A 25,863-nucleotide genomic window follows, 5' to 3' on the forward strand; every position below is an offset into this window, starting at 1 on the left:
TGGAATTAAGTGTTCTGGGGGGCAGAGCAGGAGGAATAGAATGAGCTGTCATCGTTTGTCTCTGAAGTAGAGAAGTGCCAAGAAATAAATAGACCTGACGGTGCCGGAACAGCGGGCAGGAAGAACAAATGTAACCATGAACTTGCTAATTACGCATCCAGCGGGCAAATGACATTCGCTGGGCTGCACGCGGTGACATCGGGAAGACACGCCGAGCCCGAAACACTCCCGAGCGCTGCAGCGCGATACCAAGCAGGATGCACACGGCCACGCACCCTCACAGGAGAGATTTTCCTCTCCACGCAGATGCGAAACCTCCGTTTCCCACTGGCTTAAAGTAAAGAGCGGAGCCGTCTCCCCTCGCCCTGGGGAGGGAGCACAGCGCGCCCGGCACGGCGAGGCCCTGCGGGCAGGCAGCCGCTCCGGGGCTCGGCAGCCGCCGCGGTGCGACCCCAGCACAGTCCCCTCGGGGCTTCTTCCCCGCGATGCCGGCGGCCAGTAAGGGGAGAAGGTCCAGGGGCGGCCCGTCCGCCCCCCTCCCCGCTGAGGGGCGCGGCGAGGCCCGAGCCTTCCGCTAGAGGGGGGTCTCGCCAAGCCGATGCCCCGGAGAGCCCCGGCGGCGGGCGGGCAAAGCGCAATTAACTATTCAAATGAAACTACTTCTGTACCGCCTAATTGAGTCCCAGCAGACACCAGGTGCAGCCCCTGTCAGCCCCGGGCCGCCCCGGTCAGACATCCAGTCGCCATAGGTCCCGAGGAATCCCGCCTCATGCAGTGTCAGAAGCCACCCCCCTCCCAACGAACAGCCCCGAAGGAAGTGAGGGATCTTCTGCCAAAGCCCCAAACTACGGTGTGAAACAGGAAGAAAATCACAAAAGTCACAAGTATCGCAAAGTTCTCAGACCGGCAAGAGCGAGAAACCTGCCGTCTGAAAGCGCTCAGAGGAGCCGGGAAATCAGCCTCTGGTACAGGCACCAGGGGAGGACAAATAGTGTAGAAAAGCATAATCCCCGCCAGTCTGATCCATGAAACACCTAAAAGGTCTGCTTTGACGTTACATACTGACTTCGATGTCCTCTTAATTGTCGGCCACAGAAGGGCAGCTATTCACAAGACCTCCAACTGGCCATTTTCATGATACACAAGGTTTGTGTCATCTGTGGTCATTAGGAGGAGGTGAAAAAAGGCACCAAAAGAAGTTGAATCTTCCTTTCTAGACCTTCTAGTGTGTTAGCAAGCCTCCTGAAATGTGGGGCTAATACTGCAGATACACGTTTCATTGCATAGGGATTAAATCTCTTTACATCCCTTTTGCAGGAACAGCAATACATAGGACACCTAACACCATTTCATTATCCCATTTGGAAGATGAGCAGGACAGCTATGTTGCTATACAGGCACCCTGCCTTGAGACAGCCTGGATGCCTTGCTTCTGTCTTGAAGCTTTTCTAGCATCCACTCCTCTGAAATTAGAATTTTTCTCATTTCCAGTCTAAATGTGTTCACTACCAATTTATAGGCATTTGTTCCTTATTATTATTACCCTTCAAATTAAATAATTTTGCCACTCTGATGTTTACCTAAAACATCCCTGTAAGTAGCAATTAGGTCATTATCTCTTAGTCTTTCTGCTGTGTTTTTTTATCTTCTGTCTAAATACATTTTCCATTCTTTCAGTGTCCTCTATACTTCCTACCCTGTGTGCACTGTTCTAAACAAGGTCTTAACAACTGCCTTGTACAGTGATATTAATACCTTACTGTCTACTGAAAATACCTCACTTGATGCATCCCAGAATACATTAGCATTTTTAAGACCACATTACAGTGGTGTCAGAGTTATCCTATAACCAATAACGTATCTGGATTCTTCTCATAATCTCACATTTGATGAACCTCTAGGCTTACAGTTATTCTAATTAATCTTTAAGTACACGACTTCTTGCTATTATATTCCATCCCATTTCTGGTACTCCAGGCAATAGATCATCTTCAGAAATTGTGCTAGGGCACTTAAAAAGATACTATGCCTTTAAAAATGCAGCTTGCCCTATTTTAAAGATAATTTACCATCCACCCTGTTCAAGGGTTTTCCCTCTTCCGTGGCAGCTCACTCTCCGTGCATCTGTCCTCACCTTTGAAAGGAAAGGTCAGAAAGGTGGCAAACATGATGTTCCTCTAAAGCACTTGGCTCCTGAGCTCTGACGCTTCCAGGCTCAAGGCTACCCACACATTTCTCATTATGTTTCATTTCTTCAACCAAAGTTACTGTTGGCAACATGCTAAACTCCAAGAACCATCATGGCTCACCTGTTTTCCTGCAACCTCTCACTATGTTTTGGCCCTTGTTTTGATGCAGACTGGTAGGCCATTTCTTCTACAAAATTAAGCCTGAGTGCTTCACGCAAAATAAGCCACATCTTCTAGGATCATCAGCCTCATAATCATAAAAACCTTATTTTTCTCATTTATATTAATTGATTAAAGGGGGATTGTAAATTTTCTCTAAATCCTCAGTACTCAAATCAGTAAGTCACGTGTGTTTTTAGCATCACACCACCTTTTCCTTCTGTTATTCCCTCATATTAAGGAAAACCTTTTTTTTAAGCTAAATATTCAAGCTGTGTGGGCAACATTAGATAATCAGTACCCAGGCGTGTCAGCCAGTTGTTCCCTAAGCAGGATTTTTGGCTCCTTTCAGCAAAACATTCAACTTGGCTTTGTTTTGCTACATTAATTAGGACTCCACAACTATAGATTGTATATGCCAAGAAGTACCTCTGACTGCACTGAACTTTTGAGTGCACAGGCAGGAGGCTCAGGCTGTACATCCTTATGCTGAAAACAGGACTAATGTGGGTTTGCAGTCCTTGTGCTTGTACTCAAACTTAACTCTCAGAGCAGAGCATTTCCCTTCACTGAATTAGGCATCATTCAGCTACAGGAACATCACAAACGTCCATGGCAGCAAAATGCAGAGGCAATTGCTTTGTGTTATGGATATATTAATTCAAATTAGATACAAGTTGGTTAAAACTTTTTGTCCCTACATCTCAAGTAGATGATTTGCTTGAAAAAAGATTGTGAGGTTGGACCTAATGGAGACCTAAGAGCACCATATACTGGTCTTACTGGAATTACTATTTGTGTCTTATGTGGGGAATCCAAAAGTCCTTCTGTAATCCTGGGACCCCTTGCAACCCTCATCCACAACCCAGCCTCTTAATGTGGCAAAAGTTTGTGTTTGTGAAAGAAACAAGGGCATTGCAAGAGTTGCAGGGCAAGCCACCATGGCCCAGGATGCCCAAAGGGTAGCGGAGCTCAAGCTGAGTCTATTCCATGGGGATCTCAACACAGTGGTTTGAATTCTTTAAGTTTTCCCGTATTTTACTACAGTGCTAAAAATTTGCCAAAGACTTTTTAACATTTGATGCTCTCCACTGTTCCCATGGGCATCAATGTACAGCTCATATCTCAGGGATAATAACCAGAGACATGGTGGAGTATTTGCAGTTGCCGTTCCTGTGGTTAATGAATCAGACTAACTCTAACCCAGAAGATAACCTCCTGTGGGTGACTGAGTGACATCCATGGACTTCTGCTTTGCTCTTCCTGTTTTCAGACTTTGTTTAATCTGAAAATTATTTGGTTTTAAATTTGGTGAAAGGGTCAGCTGACAGCCCCATGAAAGACAATCTGTTCATCGCCAATGGAACCATAATACAGACACAAAGGAAGAGCCACTCAGACTCCTCCCTCTCCTGTTGCAGAAGCACACTGATGGCACACAGGGTAAGTGCAACTGAGACCATCCTTCTCCTTCTGTGGCCTAGTTAAAGATGTTCCTGCTGTTGTTAGCAGCAGGTGCCAGGTGTGCTGGTAGCTTATAGTGTGGACATGGGGGATCTTACTAGTTATTGAGGCAAGACTTTCCTTTGTTTCAAATCTTCAAGAGAGCTCTCCTTAAAAGTCACTTCCTTGGTGCAGATATGCTTGATAAGGTTCAGCTGTAGGACAGAAGGAAGAAAACTGGGATCCCAGTGGTTTGTTCTAGACCTTCCTGCTTTCTGGTTTCAAGACTCCAGACTCAGCACAAGAAGGCTTCAGGGCCCATGTAAGTCCTGCATCAGTCAATTTAAGCAACTGACAAAACAAGGCTACAGGGCCTATAATTAGACACTCAGCTGGCAGCAGCAGAAGAAACCATCTGTAGACTGGTCCTCACAGCATGGGACACCCACCTTCAACCTTCTCTCCAGTTCAGCTTCTAGGCATGCCTTTTTATGCTTGACTGCTTTTTCCACCTGCATTTCGTTGCATTTCTCATTTCACCTGACTGTTGTACATGCAATTTTTATTATTTGCTATTCATATCTATTGTACCTCACTTGGGTTTTCTTTTATTTTACACTACAGATTAATTCCCAACATTGTAAGGGAAAAAAGCTCATAAAAGAAACATGGCTTTTACCAGCCATGATGCTGTTCACTTTACATATGTAATTTTCCCTTGCCCTTTGCCTGTTTAGACTTAGCTTTTCAGAGGGGTTTTGGTTTAATCTGTACTTGTGCAACAGCTCCCTATATCTGAGGTCCAGTGTAAGCTGGGTTCCCCAGCTTTATACAGTAATAATTAATGGAGATAGCTGGCACAAAGTAGGCTTTCTTGATTGTTTTTTACAGACTGATTAAACAAGGTTGGTTTTCTTTGAGTGATGCTCACTTTGGACTTCTGCAAGGTTTACAATTCCCCCAGTTTCTGTGAGATGTCAACACAGGATGCTGGCACAGCAGGCAAATGAAGGGGAAGGACTGTATTCTAGAATCTGTGTCAGTATTTACATTTCTTTTTCTATGGCATCAAAAGGATGAGACCATTCCAGAGGATGAGGAATTTCCTAACTATCCCCTTGTCCCAGTACAATGTTTGTGGTAAGCACCTGAATGAATATAGTAGAGGGCTGAATTACTGGTTTTGCTCATGGCAGGCAGCACACATGAACATTCAAGCACCACTTGCTTTTCCATGTCCTCCATGGCTCTTATATTTCTGCAGTGTGGGCCATCTCTGTACACGCATTGTTATAACAGAACCAAAACTGACTTAGAGCAAATAAGATCCAGGCCTAATAAACTCAGAATAAAAAGGAAATAGAGGGAAAGCAACTACAGTCACAAAACAGTGAGAAGTTGAGCATATAAATATTCTATATAGAAGATAGTGTAAAAAATAGAACATTCATCTTTACAGAATAGCCAAGCTCCTCTATTTATGTGTTTTTAACTTTGCTGTTCTATGGTACTCTTAACATTTCTATCCACTTTCCAGATTCTCATACAATTCAACTTAGCATCTATACAAGGCAGTTACCATCAACACCCACTAACATCAGTAAGGTCATACCCTTTCTAAGATTAACTTTCAAATATTGCCCATATTGTCAGTATTTTGCTGTATTTTATTATGATCTTGCCAATACTGATTAGCAAGTATTGGCAGGAAGAGATACAGGGAATGTGTTGAGTTTTTTTAAGAGATGCAGATGGAAAGGAGAAGCAAACAACAAGCTTTTTAATGACAGGTTTATCAACCACAACGAGGTTGTGCAAAAATAATACTGTTATTTATCTAAGGACAAATGCCCAATTTATTTGTTTCAACTTAAGGACAATAAGATTTTTTTAAAATGTTGATGTAGTTTTCAAAAATCCTGATCAGCCAAAGCACAGAAAAGAGACTAGGAAGACAGATCATGAACAGCAGCAAAGCAGCCCATCTCGTTTCATTGTGCAAGGCAAATGAAACACAGAAATTAAACTAAGAGCGGGAAAACAACTGAGACTTAAAAATGTTTTGGGAATACTCCAAAGACTCATTAACAGATGAAAAAGTATGATTATCATATTAAGAGTACTACCACCCATACAGAAGCTCTGATCAAAACAATAATTAAGCCACCAATAACAATCTCCCTGCATCATTAAATACTTTTGTACAAATAAATTAACTCTGCCAGCCAGAAACATCAAATGGAGATAATTTACCTCAACCAGCTAATAAGTCCAGATACTCAGAAAGCCTGTCACATTCTTACCTGGGAATGTACTATCATCCTTCTTCCAAAAAAAAGCTTTTAAATAAATTATCTTGACAGCATCCCTATAAATTTCTGTATTTACACCACCACAGATAAATCAATGAACCATGTGCCTTGAGATAACAACCTGTCCCTTTGCCAGTGGTGAAAACTGATTCTCTTCCAACTAGCACATGCAGCTGGGCAGGAATATTTATTTCTGAGCAAAGTAAATGGACATTCAAGTCCAACTGTTGATATGCAGAATCTGGCAAGAAATCAATATTGACTTTAAATAACCAATTTATGCTATTACTTTTTTAATACCTATGAATCTTGTTAAAATCCCACACCATGTTGTCCTGAAGTGGCAAAGCCTGCTTAATTTCTTTTGGTTTGTGGGTTTATCGAGTCTGAGGCTTTAAGAATCCTGCTATTGGTGAGTGTCAGTTTCCAGCTTTTCTCTTTTATTGGCTTCCTTTGAAATCTCTCCTGAGCTCTTATATCTTCACTTCAATTTGATTATTTTTCCTGTGTCTGAGAAGGGTGCAGGTCTGAAGTTGGCAGGTTTGTATTACTGCCTTGACTCTACACAGGCAACCAGCACCAATATTATTTGGGGTTTCATGGGTATAGATTAAAGCAGATATTCTGAGCCTCTATTTATCTTCTTCTAAGCAATCTAAATAAGCGTAACTATATTAGACAATTTGCCAGATCCCACAAAACTACATTCTTGAGCTACATAAATAGCAGTGCTTATGTGTATACCATCTTGTAGCTTAATTATAAAAACACTCTAAGATCAGGATTAAGAAAAATGCCTAAAATCCTGAGGTCATAATAAAAATTTAGACACTGAAATGCAATACAGAATCCAGGAGTTGAAATGCCTATAAAGCAAAAACTAACCTTTCCAGGGGCACTTCCAAGAATGGATCAGGGCTGAGATATACTAGGAAAGCTATGCTTGTAGGGAACTTCATCCATTGCAGCCCATCCTGTACCTGTTTAGGGGAAAGCAGAGTAATACAGTCTCAGAGGAATGTTCTTCTGGAAGTCTTTGCTAGCAGAAAGCTCAAAAGAGTGTAAAATTACTGCTTTGAAGTAGATTAGAACTGAGGAGCCTTGTGCTAGCTTGACGGCTTAATATGCTTTTTTAGGAGCACCTCACAAGACAAGTTCAGCCTGTTCATGGAATTGAGGAGACAGGAAAACCCATTGGTAGAAGCATGAATAAATAGAACTTTGTTTTCTAATGTGCTGGACTCTACACTTTCTTTGACTAGCCTCTGTTGTAGCCTTGATTTGTGAAAATATTAAGCAAATGAACAGGTTTATATGTTTATTATTTTTCACCCTTAATTTAACAGAAAGCTGTACAACAAATCTAACTCTACTGTCACAAGGAAAAATACAGGCTGCATCCCCCAGCAGATGTAGTGATCAGCACAGCAATGAGCATCTGCATTATATCTGGGTTCTTTCAGAAATGCCACCTCATTTTTTAAGCACTCGGAAGGCATAATACAGCAAGAATCAGAACTCATCCTTACTGGTGTAACACAATTATTGCTACATAATTTTTGTCAGAAAGCAGGGCAGTCCCTTGAAGTGTCACTGAACAGTTAACTATTCTGAGGCACGCTTTTTTTTGTCCTTTTTGTCATCTATTAGGAACTATCTCTGGAGAGAGGATAGTAAACCAGTCTGATCCATTCTAACAAACCCAATATTCCTAAATCATGCTCTTTAGCTTCCCAAATTAACTTACCTCATGGTTTCCCCTTTGTGCCTAGAAAGATTTATTGTTTTTATTCAACCTGAAAATCTGCTGGCATTAGATATATTAGGATACCCACAGGTGGTTCTTCTGTCATCCTATCACTGCAGTGGGAAGATAGCAAAATAAATCAATAAAAACAATGTCTTGGTTGATGCTTGGGGAAACCAATCTGTGGTTGAATATATAGCTCAGCAACAGACTGCCCTGTGTGCAGACAGTACTAGGTACCATGGCTTCCACTCACTGGAGATCTCAAATAAGGATTCTGGTTTTTATTTAGCTTTTTCCCACCAGTCAGGTTTCTATCTAGTTCGGTGTCCTTTTAAAAATAATGGTTTCTTATCAGTTTTGTTTTTCCCCAGATATACACTAGAGTGAGTATTATTTTTCCACAAGGTCATATTTTCTTTCTTTTACTTGAACACGACATTTGCAGCAAGAGCCTAATATAAAGCTGGTTTTCTGTTGCCACTATCCAATGTTTCCTTTCAAAGAGTACATGCAAATCATGCCAGTGCTGCCTTCTGCACATCCTCCATTTTATTTTCTATTGAGATGGAATGTGAAGAGCTGCAGTCTGTTTAGAGGATCATGGTTGTTGCAGCAGAAAACCAAAGCTATTTCCAAAAGTGTAATTTCTTAGAATCAGTGTGTTTTCTTCTGCTTATAATAGAAATGAGTATGAGCATTCTTTAGTTATCCTCCCAGGTCTGAGGTGTGAGGAGAAGCAGAAAGGGTATGGAAAGAAAAGCAGTTGATTAGTAAAGCCATTTATTTATACTGTCTTAAGAAAGCAGAGTGGAGGCTGCTGGAGTGAAGTGAAACGTAAGAGAAACAAGTGGCAATTCACCCTATAGCTGCATTATCCAAATTACTTTTTCCCTAGGAACAAGATGAACACTAGGAGGTGCAGGCACAGGGACAATTGGCCAGCTCCTGCAGAGAACAGCTTCTAGTTGAACTTGGTACCCTGAACTTCATAGCACACAGCTTCAGGACACACAGGGCAAGTTGTTACTGCCCCCCTACTTCTATGGGGAGAGGCATTCCCATCACATAGGAAAACCACACAACATGATGTGGGAAACGACTCACAACATACGTCCTCCAGAGACATAAGTACATACTGCCTTGGATTGTGTGTGTCTTCTGGACTGCAGCCTGCCAGAGGAACAGGACTCTGAACTTAAGCTACCCAAGGAGTAATGAAGCAATGTCTGTCAGGATCTACCAATCTCTGTGCCCTCAGAAGAAGGGTGCTTTGTCCTACTCTTGTCAAGTCAACACAAATCTTGTACTTGGAGCCACTGATAACTCAAAACTGAAAAAGTCATAACCGAAACCATTTACTAATTGAAGCTACTGAAGGACGTCTACTGAGAAACACAGCCGTGGTTTCCTTGTATCCCACCTATTAAGGGAAGACGGGCATTGTGTGTGTTGCAGATCTGGTTGACAAAGTTCTGGTTTTGTTTTGAATACAGTGAGCCAGTGCATACACAATAGTGAAATACGTAAGGAACAAACAAAGGCTGTTTCCTACAGGCTGCTGGCTCTAGTCTATGGAATATTTTTCACCTTGTCAATCAAATATAGGAGGTATTCAATGGAGTACCAGGTACACAATAGAAAAGGGCACCCTGTTTTCTCTGATTTAGATTCCCCTAACTGCTAAGGCAGGTGCCCCTTTGTGTTCCTGCTACAGAAGTGAAGCTCTGCATCTTGCTGTCAAGGAGAGCATTTGTTAATCGTTTTAAAAAAACTCTAGAGTGAATAAACATTTTGCTAAATACCTAAAACATGCAGAAGGTACCCTACACAATTTTTCAGCACTATCAGCTGCAGCACAAGATGCTCATATAGCAAGAACAGTCATGCCAGATGTTAGGTATAAACCCACTTGTTTCTACTGCATTTCCACTGTGCTAGGCTTGTTTTAACTAAGTGACAATTGTGCAGAGACCTTGCTGAGGCAACAAAAGTCTCCCTGTGCCCTAGCATATCTGACACCCGTCCAGAACCAGAGCCTTTGTGCTTTGTTTGCAACCAATATGATTGGTCAGGAGGCCTTATGGTGGGACTAAGAGCAAATACCTAATCACCTTATTTATGAGAAACAGAATAAATGCAATTATGTAATTACTACTGTGAAGCAAGGAAAATACTTTTAATTTTTTAAAATACTCACAGTTTGCTGCAGCAACAAAGAATGTGGGGGTTTGATTATCAAAATTGCTGATTTAAGAGTTTCTTTGCTATTTCATGTCCCCTGTGCAGTACAATTTCTATCCTTTTTTTGGTTCAAAGACTGGACAGCAGAGGGTGCCAAACCCCCAAGAGGGAGAGCACCCAGCCCCACCGAGCTCTCAGGCATCACCTTAATTTCCCTGCCTTGATAGCTCTACTCCAGCACGAATGGTCAGGCCACATCGAGACACTTGAGAGCCGTGTTCCATCTGCGCTGCTAGCTGTACTGGAGCATATTATCTCATTTGGTTGTGTCAGCACTTCCATTAGAGTTTATAACCTCTTAGTTTGTGGATCAATCTAGGCTATTGCAAGCCAAGTTATTTTCTCTCTGATGAGCAATTGGCGCTCAATGTTACCTTAGGAATCTGAAGCCATGTTTTGTTATCAGGATATTGCAGAGACGACTCACTAAATTAAAAGGAAGGACTTGATCATGCAGAGCTGAGCATAAGCCCTCCCCCACCTTTAACATGTTACAAATATGACACAGCCATTGATGAACTACATCTGTTTAACCGAACATCATTTGTACGCAGCTTTTTACTTTGGACAAAGCAACATCAGATTAAAACACCAACAGCTCTGAAATCCCATTCTCATCCTACAGTGAATTATGAAATGAAGTGGTATTATATTAGCAGGCTTTTTCTCCTGTTCTAATAAAAAGATAGACATACTACATTTTCTGCAAATACTACTCATGGGAATGAGATGGAAATTGGTCCTCGAGTAGTGACTAGTTACAATAGCTTCTAAAAGAGCCTACAAATTATTCTGATTGTATTTAGGAGGCAAATCCCAAAGCTTCTATTGTATTCAAAGTTTTGTTCTTTGCTGAAGTAAAAAATTTCTGTACTTGGTCCAAAGAGCATTTGTTTCTCTTCTATTTCTTGCAAGTTCCTGTCCTGAGGATGACCACTGTCAGATGGCCAATTTTACTGTTCACATACCTGATACATGTAATCACTGGCCCATTATTTCTACACAGGAATGGGATCCATCATTCCTAACTGAAAATTCTGCAGATAACAATTGATAATTTGTAAACAGTTATTCACTTTGAATGAGTTATGTAGGCTCTGTTTACTTAATCTAGCTATTTGTCAGCTTTATCAGTCACTTATCAACAGAAGCAGAAAGCAGACCACATATTACCCATTCATCATCCCTTCCTGTCTCTGGAACACGTGCAATATATACTGCACATGCCACAGCACTGGTGAAATAGCTCAGAATATAACACTGCCAGCAGAACTAAGTATAATTTCTTCCTCAATGCCAAAAGCTCGCAGGGCACTTCATAGCAGTGGTGATGTTTTCACTCACCTAGGCCTAACAAGTTAAGTTATTGCAAACTCATGGCTGTTGCTGGCAGTTAGGCCAGGAGGTGTCACGATGGGTCCAGGCTGGAGCAGGAACGTCTGACACCCCCGTGCAGGACCAGGGGAAGACATTTAGGACGTTTCCTCAGCCAGGAGCAGCGCTCGGAGGAAGACACAGCAAGAGAGGCCCCACAATCCCTCAGGGAAGATAGAGGTACCATTTTTAATATCTTTGTGTGCTAGCAAATTATACTGAACTCAATTTGTGTAGAAAGCAACCATTCCAAAGGCATGTTGTCACAAAAACGACCTGTAATTGCCCCCCTCAGGGGCAGGGCGATGCCCTTGGCCTGTAACCGCAATACTCAGGGCTGTACTCCCCCCATGAGGGAGTAACTTTTGGTTACTTGGTAACTTTTTACATCTCAATTAGGAAAACCGAAGCACCAGTGCCATCTCACCTGTGCAGGCCTTGCTAATCCTGTCAGTGTCCCCCAGGTCAAGAAAGCCCTTTGGCAGAAAGAGGAAGTTCTCCCCAGCTCCGCGGCCTCAGCGGTGGCTTCTCCCTGCAGACAGGGCCTCGGGTGTGTGGCAGCCTCTCACAGAGCTCAGCGACCCCCTGCGAGGGGCAGCGGGGGCAGAGCAGGCACAGCCCGCACTCCCTGAGGAGGAGGTTCTGGAGAGGGAAGGCTCCACTTCCAGAAGGTGCCGGCAGCTGCACCACAGGCCTCGGCAGACAAAGCGGCGCCTCCTGCCTCACCTCAGCTGTGCTCAGGTGTGTCCACCCCCTCATTCTTCCTCACACCCTTTTCGCCACATAGATGGATGTCCCTTGCAGTCTCTTCTCTGCCTCATACTTAGTCCCTTGCCTTTCTTTTTATCTCCCAAATGTCCCCCCTTGCCCTCCCCGTGTCCCTGGTGCTGGCAGGGCCTGGCCAGGGCTTCGTCCAGCCCAGAAGCTCAGCACAGGTGCTTCTGTCAGGGTTTCGAGCAAAATAAATACTTGTGCACCTCAACAAAAACCACCTACTGGTAAACAAAGGTTAGAAAATAACCAGTTCTGCTCTTATCCAGCAGTAAATATTTTACTGCTAAAAAACAGACACACACACTAGCCTCACACAAAACAAGGGCAACGGGCTCAGTACACAAACTTGAGTAAAACACCAGAAAAAAGTAATTAGTCTGTAACCTCTTCAGTAAAGTCTGACAGGGAGATTAAAATTTAGAAGAGCTATAAAGAATAATAAACCCTTTCTACTAGCTCATTACAGGGAAAGCGGAAAACTGTTATAAGGATTTCAGATGTACTATGGCATGAAAATAATTTTGCTTGAAAATAACCAGGGAAATATTTTAAAAAGGTATTACATTGTAGTACCCACTAATCTACCATTACCTATCAGTTAAGTATTTACTGCTGCTTATTTTCCCCCTAAGTTGTTCCTTTGTTTCTTCCTTTGAATTGGGGAAGATAATTGTGTGGTTTACTACTGTGATTAGGAATTTTCTTTCCAAGTTAAATCTTGTGTTTTTTTGTAATAAAAAAATCCACATGCTCTTTGCAAGCTGGAAAAATAAAAGCTTCCAAATCATTCAACAGTATTCAAATTCACTAAAAAATGAGCTATCAATAGTGTAGAAGCTGAAAAACTGAATTGGCTCCACTGCTCTTTCACTGGAAGCCCCACAGTGAATTAGGAAAGGGGGGGGGTCTTGCAAATCTCCCTTGGGTATGTGGCTGCCAGGAACGCTACTCTGGGTAGCCAGAACTCCCTAAAACTGATCCTCTTCAGGACACTGTCAAAGGGAATGTGGAATAACATTAAAAATCACAGTTAATGTGGCCATGCCATCACTGATACTTAGCTCACTTCAGACACTAGTAAATTTTGCAGTGTAGATGAGCCCTTTGGAGAGCTTAATGTGTTAAGAGAATCCATTACTTTTTGCTGATTTATTTTATAATAGCTCATTTACATGCACTAAGAAATTGTATTTTTATACTAGTAGAAAGGCACAGATTGCCTCTTTGCAGTTATACAGGTTTTCAATTTTAGACAAGATCTTTAAAAAATTGACAGTATTATGAAGTTCCAAGAAGCTTTTCAAAGTCACTTTGGTTTCTAAAATCTATTACAGCTATGTTTTCCTTCACATTCCAAAGGTTGTATTGTTGGGCTCATGGTACTAACGAATCCTGTTGTATATGTTGAGCAATATGAGAAATAGGGCACTAATGTTTTAAAGTCTCTTAAACATTTCTCAAATTGACTGTAAAATGTGGCATTTCTACAATACACAATTGTTTGGCAGGATATAAAAGCTTACTGGTTCTCATTTGGGTGATTTGCATAACTTGTTCATGGCATCATTTGTAAATATTATGCCCATCCCAAGCTGCTGCTGATAAAAGAATAATATTGCTTTTGCCAAAGCACATGATACTATAGAGGAGCAAAAAAATCTTCTGATCTAAAAAGAGTGAAGCTATACAAACAAAGTTAAAATTTTATACTGCACTAACCTCAGGAAATCAGTTTTGATGTCTGTTAGAGGACATAAAAGTGGAAAAAAAAAATTCCTTTCACTGTCCAAAGTGGTTCTATGAGGACTGGAGAAGCAAAGGAGCAGTGGCTGTTCCTGAGGAGCTGTTTGCTGTGAAGATTCTTCACACCAGCACCCACTGCAGTGCCCATGCAGCAGAGAAGACAGGCTGGGCTCAGAAGGGTTCTTCTGACTCCCCAGGCTCACTGCAGATTAAGACATAGCAATTCTGTTTCACTCAGAGGGATGACAATTCAGTTTGCTCACTGACCTGTGTTGACTCTCCAGCACTAACAAAATCAAAACACAAATCTATTTCACTCAAAGAGACTGAATACAGAAGAAAAGCTCATTTACTTAGCGGGGCAGGGTTACTTCCATATAATAATTTTAGAGTGTGATTTAATATGATTTTCCTAGAAGGTAGCAATTTTGACTCATATTGCAGAGTTCACTGGCCTGTGCTTGCTTAGGAAAGGTTCTTCAAGGGATGCTGTGTTTCTTGTGGAAAAAGCCTGTGGTGAACGTGATGCTGTCTGTCTTTGGAGGGTCTGTCACAGTTACCAAATAGATGGATGTCTGAAAAGGACTCGTGTTTATTCCCCTTCACAGTCAAGAATAGGTCACTGTAGCTGCTTTCATGACCTCCCCAATGAAAAAGCTCAACTGAAGATTTTTGTCTCTATAGTTACAGTATTTAGTGGGAAGGAAGAAGAGTAACTGGGACACAGAGTGTAACTATGTCCCACTGTTTCAGACTCACTGTGTTGGCAACTGTGCCAAAATCCCTGTGCTTTTATTTCAATAGTTCAACTGGCTGTTGTAAACTTTTAGGAAATACACCAGGTACTTAGAGATGCTGATATCCGTAGATGTGAGGGTAACACTTTAACAAGGTACCATTTATACATCATCTGCAGCAGAGCCCTGAGGTTCCTGGTGTGCCACTGTACAGGGAGTGCAATACACTGCTCAGCTCTGCTAAACCTGACAGCTGGCTTCACCAAAGCTTTGTCTCCTCCACAAGCTCTGTCACAGAGAAAATTCCTCCAAAAGATGCAGCTAGTTCTTAAATCAGTGAAATGTAATGGGTTGGATAGTGCTTTTACTCCTCATCTTGCATTTTTCTACTCAAATCTAGCAAAATACAAGGGAATAGTTTTGTTTGTTTGTTTAAATCAGACCTTCAACCAGGGGAAAAAAAATTGTAAGTCAGTAGCCAAGGTGAAGGAATCTTCAGAGAAAGCACTTGGCATTATTTCTTGTGAATCTTTGCTTGCCAGGTTGCATCTGGGAAAAGAAGCTCAACAGAAAGTTGAAGAATTTGTTTTCATCATGGAAGATGAAAAAAAAAAAGGAAAGGTAATTAATTCTATAAGGGATACATATTATTTTCGTTTAGTACATAGATGTCAGTAATAACTTCAGGTACAGGACTATTCTTAAAGTACAGTGTTGGCATTTTAGGAGGCATAGCAAAATAAAAATATTATAGATTGTATTCTTCCTATCTGAGCTGCAACAAGATTAAAACACTAAAAACACATGGTTTTGTCCAAAGTAAGCTTGGAAATTTTTCTAGGAACATAATTCTAGATATACTTTTCTCGTTTGCTGCAAACCATGATTAACTCAGGTAATGTATTTATACTTATGAGTACAGTTCAAAGACACTGATTCTTGAAAGTAGATCTGATTATTTGGGCAATAAAGCTTAGAAGTACAGAAAAAATCTTTTTAAAGAAGTGCTCTTAATCAATAATGCTACATTTGAACATAGAAAGTGCAATTAACTTTTCAACCTGGTTCTTGAAGCTCTGCATGGGTGGATCTTTAGGCAATATTACAGGATTTAGTTGTTCTTGCTGCAATAAGCAGCAAACATTTATTTAAAAGTTCTGGAAAAGATTAAATTTGGATAGTGGAAGTGTGAAATGAGGGAAAATAAGGATTTGTATTTTAGAGTTTACAAATACTATTGCAATATCTGTATATTTGTTGATTGTAAAGTCTGCACCACAGCAGGGCAGGAAGACACTTCCTTTTGCACAAATATGTGAGATTTGAGAACATTTTTCCCTCCATCTGTGTTAGGAACGGCACAAATTCTGTCAAAATAGAACATAAAAGACTGGTGTCTCCCCAGCAGCCATGACATGATTAGAACATATTTTGTGTGCAAAGAATCTTGATTCAAATTCCTGGTCCACTGATCGTCAAGAAGAAACTGAACCCAAGACTTTTACCTTAAATGCCAGCAGCTGTTTACTCAGGTGGTTGATAAAGCTCTTTAGGTTTAATCAGAATTGGATAAAAAAAATTAATCTTATAAATCTGTACCTTCCCACAAACACTTTGCTTTGATGAGTGCATGTTCTTAATGAAAAATCAGGGCATAAAAACACTTCTTAATAAGTTTTATCTGGATTATTCAAATATACTTCATGATCCCTACTATGTATCCATGTCAGCATTGGGTCCGGAAAACTCACTACACATAACTAACAACAACAACAACAAAAGTGAATACTTGCATTTAGCATGTCCAGAATCTAAACTAGCTGAGGGAATAAACCAGCCAAAGAATCCCTTCTGTTAAGTGATACTGAGTTAAATTAAGTAAAAGCAAAGCATGGAACCAACAGTGCTACAGCATCATCTGTACTGTGCATTTCTGAACCACGAAACAGCTCCAGATACAAAGGTTAGTGCTCGTGCACAGCAACAGCCGTGCAGAACAGCAGTGATCCCAAGCAAGACAATTTGCCAAAGGCCATTTTCTGTGTGCTGGAGCTAGCTCAGCAGATAACTTCTCCTTCACAGTCTGAGCATCCCTGTTGGAATTGGCCCTTCACCAAGCTTGGGAATAGAAGACAGCTGTGAAAAGGAATACCAGCCTGAGCCTTCTCCAGCTCAGATGGCTGCAGCTTTCAGGAGAGCACTGAAACTTGCCACAGAGCCTCTAGAAAGAAAATCTAAAGAATAATAACTCACTGAGAGCAAAGCCCCTGCATATAGTTGCAAAACCTGAACTTACTGTGCTTTGGCCACAACAAAATGCCACAACTGTTCACAGGATTTTGCTGGAAATATGACAAGATAGTAAAAGCACCTGAAGATGTTGGTGACCTGGGCTGCCTGACAGCACACAGCATCTACCTACTAAATAATTCGATACAACAGAAATGAAGGGTCCATTATTAAATAAAAAGCAGAACAAATATGAAGCTGGAGCTCACAAGGGTTAGCAGGTATTGCAGTAGCATATGGGCATATTCAGGAAAACAAATACATTACTCTCCACCCAGTTCCTTCCCAGCAAAACTTAGTCTGAACAAGCAGCTCAGAACAGATTCAACCTCGGAGACAAAGTGCCAAATTTGCTTAGGACTGCCATCCCTATTTTAAGTGACCATGACATGAAAGATGAGGCTGACCAGGTGGAATGAAGGATGAGATGATCCAGCATAAAGCCACAGTCCTCTTGCTGAAAAAACCTGAAAGAACCTTAAGCCATTCATGAGGAACAGGTGTGGACCTTTTATTTGACTAAATCTCCCTCTGCAGAAAGGCTTGGGTAAAAAGGCAGCAGCTGGAAATGAATAGATGGGACTAGCAGTGGGAGTAAGATAAACATAAATTGCACCTTCTGAAAGAGAGTGTGTGGATGTGTTAATCCCCTTCCAGTATATAGATCCAGGAGCTGTTGTGGTTATCATGCTGAGCTAATGGAAGAAGAGGTTCAAGAGTCTAGTAGATGCTCCAATGAAATTTTTTTAAGGAGTCCCTCACTTTCGTCTCATTCTTTCTGAACACAGGATGGGATGTGGTTATTTAAACACCACTGGCCAGAACGGAGCCCTAAGTTAAGGGAGGAGAAAGAAGCACAGCATCACAGCTGATGTGCTCCCATCTTAAATCAACTGTAAACACTGTGTTTCTGTAATGCTTACTGGTGCTCACTAACCTTTGGGTTGACTGAAGGACCAAATAAATTGGTGAGCTGTGCTATGGATGAAAGGAGAGGGATTAATCCTTTGAGCACACTTAGAATCCCTTGCAGGTCTCTCATGACAGAGCAGCACAAAGCCCTGGGCATAACACTCTTGAAGAACAATACAACTTCCATTTTTTTCCAATTTCTCTCTCCACAAAATAGTTTGAAACAACAATAAAAGAAACTATAAGCCTGTGAAAACCACACTGGAAGGTCTGATTTCAGTAGAGTAATATTTGCTATCCTGACAGTTATAACACTGCAGGTTATATTGTTATTATATTTGATTTTTCAAAGGACTGACCACAAAATAAACCTTGACATAGCCAAAACTGGATGGTACTAATGAAGCACCCAAGAGGACAGTGTGCTGTTCCTCAGTGTGAGCAGCAAATAGTTGGTAATTAAATAGCTGTCTGTGGGGGGTGCCTGATGTATTTTTATTAACTTTTTGTGTATACTGCATAAATGCTCCAGAGTGACCAGCTAAGGAAGGTTACATGGCATTTGAAGCTCAATTTCCCGAGGTGAAAACCTAATAATCTGACAGAGTGCAATATTGTAAGTGCTTCAACCTCCTCACTTTCTCATGGTGGGTGCACAATTAATTTTTGTTCTGGAGAGGGCTGACTGACATTTACAGGCTTTGCAGACACCTGCTTTAGAGCAGAGATTTCTTTCTTTTTCTATAACGTGCAATACACAATTCAGCTAATATCAGATAAATAAGGTCTATAGAAAAGGTTGCAGCTGCTTAGTGGTCTTTTTGCCTTTGAGAGCAGAAAATGAATGTACCTTGTACAAAAAGTTTTTGGTTTGGGGATTTTTCTTAAGTGAGTGTGTTATGTAGCACAAATGAGTTTTACAAATAAATGCCATAATATTTGAAGCTGAAATCCAGAAATTAGCAGAGCCCAACCTGAAGAATGCACAGTTAAGGACTGAAGATTAAAAAAAAATAAATCGTGTATTAGGGTTTTGCTTTACTACTGCTTATTGGAAAACATAAAATTGTCCAAGAGAATAAAATGGGCACATGCTGTTTTAAAGATTTTAAGCTGTTAAGCAACCAGATTTTAAGGGAAGATTGTGGCAGACAGACTGCCTTTTGCAGGAAAATAGCAAATATTAAAACAAAAGAAAGTAAGCAGAGATTTTGATGATGTGCCAAATATCCACAACATGAAACAACAAAAATGTAGCATTTAAAATAACATTTGATGAGTAAGAACTTGTAATCCTTATAGGAACATGACCAGATATATAGGTAAGGGTGACATACATAAGGAATCCCTTGCACACTGAGGCAAGACCCCTGGGCTTTGTTAGAAGTGCCAAAGGGAATATTCAGCATATGGTCCTTGAGATAAATGCTCTGATGATATTGTGCTTTTTCAATAAAAAAGAAAAAAAAACATAGAGCACATTAAATTCCAGTTTTGTCACTACTTCTCAAAGGACTGCCAAACTCAGTGTGTCACTTAGCCTGGAATAGGGCACAGTTTATGTTGGAGTGATTGATCTGATGGATGGAAGGGGTGGGTTTTCTTCAGGTCCTCCTGCTGCTGTGGCATCACTGGAGGGTGGCTGCTGCCTGTTCCTGGCCCCAAAGGGTTGATCCCAAGGAGCACAAGGGAGTGGACAGCTCTTCAGGAAGTACTTTGCATGTTGTAGACAATACATCGACACTGCACTCTGCAATTTATTAATCTAATATGCAACTACCAAGCTGTCACAGTTTCAACTAATCCTTAGAGAAATGCAGGAATCCTATCAAAACTGCAGCCTTATCACTCCTTGGAAATTTTCTGATGTGCAGCAGAGCAGAGGGCATGTCTTATATTGAAAATAAGATCAGACATTTCCTTTGTCTGACAGCCAGCTCTGGTTAATGGGATTCTAATTTAATCAGAGTACAGAATGGGGCAGATGTAACATTGATAAATTATAACAGAGATCAACAAGCAAGAGTCATGCAGGCAGGAGGAACTACAAGTGTCCAAAAAGGATTTTGCATACAGCAGTGGGTCAAGCCCACAGCAGAACAAATTGAAGCACACCTGGATTTTAAAATTGCTCTGAATTTTCTTATTCAAAGAATAAGAAAACACTCACTTTATTTTTCAAAGGAGGCTGAGTTGTTTCAAGGAGCACCACAAGTAAACTCAGAAAGGAGAACATGTAGTGAGGAGACAGAACCTTGCTTTTTGCTTCCCAGCTACAGTGTGCTCATGGAACATGAGCTACTCTTGCTTTCAAAGCTCACTGTCTGGATATCTCTTTTATATGCCTCTGAAAGCAGCCTGAAGAGTTCAGTAAGTTGCTCTACACCTTCCACCACAGACTGGCTCTCCTAGAACTAATGCCTCAGGTAGACAACCAGGATAAACCAGAAGATCATCCTTGCCATATCATTGGACCTCCTTGCCACAGGAGGTTGTAAATACAAATATTTATAGGGATTCAAAACTTACTGGACAGATTAATGGAATAAAACTCAGTCAAGGCTATTCAAAACAGGCACCACCAGTGGTTTAGAAAATATTTATGCTGTAGATGACTGAAGGCTGGGAGTGTACTCTGAGAAGTATCACCATATGCTTGCCCCATTTTCATCCTGTTCCCCTGACATTTGCTACAGGCCAGAGAAGGATTATTATAGTAGATGGGTCTTTTGCCTGACTCAATGTTTTGTTATTTTCTATAGTGATAGTAAATGTCCCTGTCCAAAGAACCTGGTGCTTTACTGTAAACATCTGGATCTGTTTTCTTCGCAGTGATTATTTGCTGACTCAGCTGCAAAAATTAACCTCGCCAAACAGCGAAGGGATGCAGGGTACTGTGTGGGCTCCTGAGAGCTCCAGTGCTGCTGGGATGTTGAGGGCTGTCTAGTTGTTAGGCTTTAGCAAGGCATATTTAATATATGTAAATAGGCTTTTTGCAATGAGTAATGCTGCCAAATTTTCCAGATTGCTAGCACTGTCCTCCATTAAACCTGGAGGACAAATTTCACAAAATACATTATTAGGGGTGAGAGCAGTGATGCTAGTGAGTAAATCTGGTGATGCTTTTCATTTTGGGAGACTGAGAAGGGATATCCTTGCTTCTTAGCAAGGTCAATGTAATACACTGTCAAACTGCTAGAAGCAGGTTTAGTCAGAATACACAAAATTAAGTAAAAACCCAAAGAACACTATCATAAGAGACAAAATAAAATATTCTAGACAACTAAAACTGAAATTATGAATTACAGGATAATGTAAATGACCCAAGTCAGAATTAAAATTTAAATGTTTAAGTATTACATACAGCAAAGGTACTTCCACTTTGATTTACCATGAAAAGAAGAAAAACTCCCACATCCCTAATGTAATTTATTCTAACCTGGCAACAAAATCTTCAACTATCTTAAACACTTGCTGTGTGACTTCACAGGGCAAAGATACATTTCTTTAAGTGCTATAATGATGTATGTTAGAAGCCATCCTATATGGTCACTCCCCTTCAATTTCAAGTTGGGAAAAGACAAAAATGTAGAAGAAACTTTTCCATGGCAGTGTCAATATATTTGTAGTGTGTGAAGAAGGCAGTACTAGAGAATTAATGCTAGGAGCATTAGCCAGAACAGATTTTGGATCTTCTCTCAACACTCCATTCATCTTGCTTAATCTATTTAATGTCTTATTCATGATTTTTTGAGTTCATTTACAAAATTACAATGCTTAACTGAATTGGTATGTTGCTAACAGACTTTTTAAAATTCCTCATGAACTTGTTCTCATGGTGGTATGATGCAAAATGTTATTGAAAAATAGCTATTTTATAAACCTTGGGAAAGCTATTTAATAACTGCAATAACACACTCTATTGTTTTGATTATCACCAGATAAACACACTTCTTGGTTAGCTGAATGTGCCAGGCGTAATGAAGGCACTGCAAGACACTTGGTGATTTCAGGCTATGGTGTCTGAGTATGCTTTGTGACCACATCAGAGGCTATAATGGGACGAGTTTACTTCTGTAATTACCACCCTGTGCAATTTTTGATGACTAGCTACAACAGGACAATTTTATAAGAGCACCAGAATATCACTTCAATTAAATGATGGTCAACAGAGTGCCTAAAATGCAAGCTGGGCTAAATCAGGGTAGAGTATAGCATTTCTGGTTTGAGGATCTCCCATCATCACTTTTGGATTAGGAATCTGTGCAGAAGGTATGCAGTAGTCAGGTAGGTGAAGCATTGGGGGATGGCAGACCTGGAGGACCACCAAAGTAGTCCACAGTGCAGAACTGCTCACTTGAAAGATACCTTGACAGCCAGTTGACTCATTACTGCTACAGAACAGGAGCCTGGATTCCTGTGCTCTCCCCAGAGAGCTGGTGAAAGACAAGGCCTTCAAGAAAGATCATAATCAAGAAAGATCCACTTCATGGAAAAGAACCTCAAACAGCATGATTCAAAACTTCTACCTCACAAGTCCAACAGCTGGTCTAGTCTCCAAATGCAGCTGTATTTTTAACCCCATTGAACAAGGCATGCCAAGGGATGGGCTGGTCCTCAAAACAGAGAGCTGTGTCAGCAGACAGAGTGCTGGGCTTTGCCTTTGAAGAAAGAAACCTTGGTATTCTGACAGATACTGCCAGCTCAGTGCTCAGGAACTATCCAGATATTATGATTTCCTAGGAAAGGAATGGGGACATCCACAATGTCTCTGCATCCTGACAACCATGAGCTATTCTGGTCACCATCCCTCTCAGAAAGAATTGACTAGAAGTGAAAAGGACATGAAGGTGGTCAATACTCAGAGTTACTCAGGATAGCTTCCAGGTGTGGAATGACTAAATGAAACTAGGACTGCGAATGCTGAGGAAGACATGACTGAAGGGGATTTCTTCACTCAGGGCACAGTTAAGCTGTTGCAGAGGTTAAATTGCATATGGTTTAAACACAACTAGACAAAAAATTCATAAGCAAATAAACACACAGATACTCCCTTTGACCCAGGAAAGCAGAGCTGCAGCTACCTGAGCACAAGGAGTATATTTCTGATGCTGCTGCATTCCTGTAATCTTCCCTATGGACCTGCTGTTAGTCTCCACTCGCAGCAGTTGCTGGCCTGGATGGGCTCTGTTTTACCTAAATCTGGCTGGTTTTATGTTCTACCTGCAGCCTGTGCAAAACTCCATGATCACATGCTAAATATGCCTTTACTCTGTTCCTTTACACCTCGGGAATGGCAGAATAACCAAAAACATTCCCCCCCAGGCACTCTGGCTGTACATCAAAATGCAGATCATCTTCCCTGCTCAAAAACTTGACACCTGAGGGTGGCACAAGGGTCTCGTGTCTGTGCTGAGGTTCCCCCAGAGCAGCCAACAGTGGCAAAGACCCACTGCACCCGATGGAGACCATCATCACAGCCCCTGACAGAGAGAAGCACGTTTGAGCCCAGGAGAGGAGGAGGTGTTCAGGAAGCTGTAGCATATGGGGTGGTGTTCTGAATCTCTCCTACCAATTTGTACAGAAAACCTGCAATTTCTGTGGTAGCCATGGAAACTGAGGTACTGGAGCACAATGTATGAATGCTGTTGCCACCACTGAGCGTACCTCACTCAGCATTTCTCGACAGCAAGGGCAAAAGGATATCCATTTAATCACAGTTCAGTTGTGGCCATTGAAGTCTAGATCTGGCTAAACAGATACCAGACCACAGCAGCTCTTCCCCTCTGACCAGGGAGCAGGATGGTTGCTGGGATGCAAGGCCAGTGTTAAGGAAGACAACCTTGTCCACTCCAGAAGAAAAAACAAGGAACGGACATGAAGAAATGTTCCATAGTGAGCTGTACAAAGAAGATAGAAATCTGCCTCATTTTGTCTCCCTTCACATTGCTAGTAATCTCAATGCTCACAGAAGTTTGCTTTCTGATGCTTTTTCAGTCACTGAACTACGGAAGTCAATGGAGCCATCTCACTTGGAGGGACAGGACACCAAGAGAGGACAGACTATATCCATGACATCAAAGCATTCTATATGGGATCTCTAAGTCACCACAGACTCCTCCAAATTACTTCATTTCCACAACAGTAATATGCATAAACAATACGCAATTTTAGAATTATGTCAAGTTTATAAACAGAACTGAAATGTCACTTATCTTGTAAATTCTGTTTACTTTACTTTTGTCTTTCTTCTTCTTGACACTCTTTTATCTGAGCTTTTACATCCTCAAGTAAAATACTCATGGTATTGGGGGGCTGTAGATTGTCTCATTTCCCCAGAAGCACTTTCCCCACCAGATCATTTCCACAGACACATAACATTAAAGAACTGCACAGAGGAGCAAGGCTTAGCCAAAGGTTACCAAAAAATTACACTGAAATTGGATAAGCCAAATTCTTAGCTCTGCCAAAGGGACAAGATTCTACAGGAAAAAACTACAGTAAATATTCACTGGCAGCTGAGGAAGAAAAATGGGCACTTAGTTCACTGGTCTAAGCAGAGGCAAGAATCACAGGTTAATTCTGCTTTGAACTTGAAAGTCACAGAAGCAAAAGGGATCATGGATCCCTTGTTAATCTTCTCCTTTACAACCAAACCAGTGTGTGGCTGTAGCAGGAAGTATGTGCTTATTGATATCCAGGTCAGACAGTTCTAAGAAGTAATTGGAAGAGCAAAGGCAGGAGGGAACAACATGGGAACAAGTTCCTAATTGCTGCTTCTTTTTTGTTGAGTACCATGCACTGTTCCTGAGCAAATTAAATTTAAGATTTTTGCGAATGCACAGCCTCATTGCAAGTGTCCCATAATTTCTAAAGTGGAATAAATAATTTCCACTGAATAACTCTGTTGCTTTTTGCCTATGAAGCACATAGAGATCACTCTGTCCTCAAATTATTCCTGGTCAATTAAACTTCACAAGTTTGACTTTACAAGCTGTGAATATTTGAAATTTGAGCTGCTGCTCAGGGGTGTTATTGATTCTCTTCTGTGCCTGGTTGAGTGCACAAGCTTGTCTACGAACACTTGTATTTAACAACTGAAAATTCATCTTCTACAAATAACACAGGTGTAACTGAAATTTTTTTCTTTCATAACTTTCATCTACTAATATTCAATTACTTAAGTTAGGGCTTAATTTGGTTTTATTTTTGCTTTACACAAGCACCTAGAGTCAAACTCAACTTGTATTTACATGCAGATATGTGTGCACAAACAGGATTGTACAATCTAGTGTTTCCTAATCTAGATCTTAATCAGTGCCAGAATGCATTTTTCTGCAGAAATGTCTTTTGCAGCTCTGTTTGCTGTCAGGAGTTAGTGAAATCTTCTGTCGTTACCTCTGCCCTTACCTCTTGATTTAATAGAACTACTTTTTTAATAGTTCTCAGTGAGGGAAGATTTAGCAACAATTTACTCCTCTGGTCTTTTATCTGTTTTCCCTAAATCCTCATTTTTCAGATTCACTCAGCCCTGTAGTTAACTGTGCACTCTGAAAGTCCATAATGCCTTGCACAAGTTCCCACAAATGTGGCCTCTGTGATATTTTTCTCTCCTCCATCCTGATATTAAAGAAACTTAACTTCTGAACATTTTCCCTGTTACGTCTGGGAATTGTCAGTTTAACCTCCCGACTGCTTCATTCTCACTCGCTCATCTTTTAGTTTCCCACTTGAATGAGAAGGTTTTGCATATACCAATGCGAGAAATAAAGATAGGAAAAGCAGTTCAACTTGAATTTAAAAAAAAATACTGCCTGCAGTGGAGCTACTGATCAAATATGGCTGGGTTTGCAAAGTTGTGCAGCAAGATGCCAGCAGAATGCTCCAGCTCCCCACCTAACCAGGAAGGTACTTTATTCAGACATTCCCAGTTACCTCCA

This window comes from Chaetura pelagica, unplaced genomic scaffold (assembly GCF_000747805.2).
Source record: "Chaetura pelagica isolate M959 unplaced genomic scaffold, ChaPel_1.0 scaffold652, whole genome shotgun sequence".
NCBI lineage: Eukaryota > Metazoa > Chordata > Aves > Apodiformes > Apodidae > Chaetura > Chaetura pelagica.